We start from the raw sequence: 2,162 nt of genomic DNA, 5'->3' as shown, positions 1-2,162 counted from the left end.
AAAGCTTATAATCTACTGAGTGTGATCATCCTATTTGTAGAAATGTACCACTCTTGTATCTAAAACTAGAAATATAAAACATAACTCTGAGGGCCTATTGTAATTATGTAAAGTGTGGACCATTAATGGTGGTCTGGAATCTTGATGACTCTCATTAACAGGACCATTATCCGCAGATGACTGTGTTTACCTGTGAGTCTTCCTGTATATGTGTGTGCTGGCAAGTGAGTAATGAAGTCTTGCAGTGACATGTGATCATGTCACCTGAACTGGAATCCATCTTTAACCTGGTGCTTTTCCAGTGAGGGGGGGTGAAAACCCAGAGGGACAAAGGGTTCCCACCTTATGCAAAAGATATATAAAGGGGTGGAAGAGAACAGAGGAGGGAGAGGAGCCATCATGAAGAATCCCCTAGCTATCACCTGAGCTGCAACAAGAGCTGTACCAGGGGAAAGAATTGTGCCCAGGCCTGGAAGGTGTCCAGTCTGAGAAAAACTTACTGAAGCATCTCTGAGGGTGAGATTATCTGTATTCAGTTTGATTAGACATAGATTTGCGCATTTTATTTTATTTTGCTTGTGACTTACTTTGCTCTGTCTGTTACTACTTGGAACCACTTAAATCCTACTGTCTGTATTTAATAAAATCACTTTTTATTTAGTAATTTACTCAGAGTATTTATTAATACCTGGGGGAGCAAACAACTGTGCATATCTCTCTATCAGTGTTATAGAGGGCGAACAATTTATGAGTTTACTCTGCATAAGCTTTATGCAGGGTAAAACGGTTTTATCTGGGTTTAGACCCCATTGGGAGTTGGACATCTGAGTGCTAAAGACAAGCACACTCCTGTGAGCTGTTTTCAGGTAAACTTGCAGCTTTGGGGCAAGTGATTCAGACCCTGGGTCAGTGTTAGAGCAGACTGGAGTGTCTGGCTCAGCAAGACAGGGTGCTGGAGTCCTGAGCTGGCAGGGAAAACAGAAGCAAGGGTAGTCTTGGCACATCGGGTGGCAGCTCCCAAGGGGGTTTCTGTGATCCAACCCATCACAGGGCTGATCCTGGCTAACCCAGGGCCTGTGCCGCTCCATGGTGAGGTCAGCCTGGCCTCCCAAGTGACATCCTTCTCCCCCCGGCACCGGCGTGAGCTGCATGCCCTGGCACTGTGCAAGGGACAGCCTGCAGAGACAGATGTACAGACATGGTCCAGGGGGCACCCTGCACTCAGAGCCTGCTATGCGCTGCTCGTCTGGAGTCCGCTGCGCGCCATGGAGCCGGGAGCCTGGTCCTGTGCAGTGTGCAGAGTCCCACACACCGGTTAGTGTCTCTGGAGCCCGATGCTCCTGTCTGGCCTGGTACTGCAGCTCCTAGAACTTCCTCTAGGGGGCAGCATCACCCCACACCAGCTGTGATAGTGGGCACAAGGGAATGGGAGCAGAGACAGCTCGGCATTGTTGTGCAGGGAAGAGAGTTTTATGAGTCCTGACAACTGCTGAAGTGGCAGGGGCATACACAGCCTGGTGGGAGGAGCTGCCCTGCTCCATTGCCCTTTCTCCCCAGCTCCCCAACCCCCATGTTACTCTGTCCCAGCAGGCCCTTTGGTTCCAGTCCCGTTGTGTAGGATAGAGTCCTGTGGTGGGTGGAGAGGTCACGTGGCCAGCTAGTGAACACTGAGGGAAGGAGGGGACAGCCACAGCCAGAGGGTCTGGAGTGCTGCCTGGGTGGGAGGTAAGGACTCTCCTCCAGAGGCCTCTGTGCCCATGGGAAGCCCGCCTCCTGCACAGTCTAGGCACTCCGGATGGCAGCGGCCTCTTGTGCACCTCCACGCTTCCCCAGTGCCATGACACGCAGCCATCTCTGGGGGGGAGCCTGGCGCCTCTAACTAACTTGGAACCGCTGCCCAGCTAATGATGAGGTTTTAAATATGATCAGATTTGGGTCTGTTTATTGGCTGACTGCTCTTTGAGTCCTTAGGGGGCCACATTTGCCAGCTTTTCTCTGCAGCTGGCCAGGAGGGCCCGAAACTCACTTTGTTTTTTCATTGGAAGCAGAATCACATGATGCCAGGAGCTGGGGATTTGAGAAATGTGAGTCATGATCAAGTTGTTGGTTGGAAACACTGAGCCTAGGAGGCAGGAATGTGATGGGGGAGAGAAGCACCAGGG

Source organism: Terrapene carolina, unplaced genomic scaffold (genome assembly GCF_002925995.2).
Source record: "Terrapene carolina triunguis isolate 2854851 unplaced genomic scaffold, T_m_triunguis-2.0 Scaffold28157, whole genome shotgun sequence".
NCBI lineage: Eukaryota > Metazoa > Chordata > Testudines > Emydidae > Terrapene > Terrapene triunguis.
The sequence above is the reverse complement of the archived record's forward strand: the minus strand, read 5'-3'. Positions refer to the sequence as shown.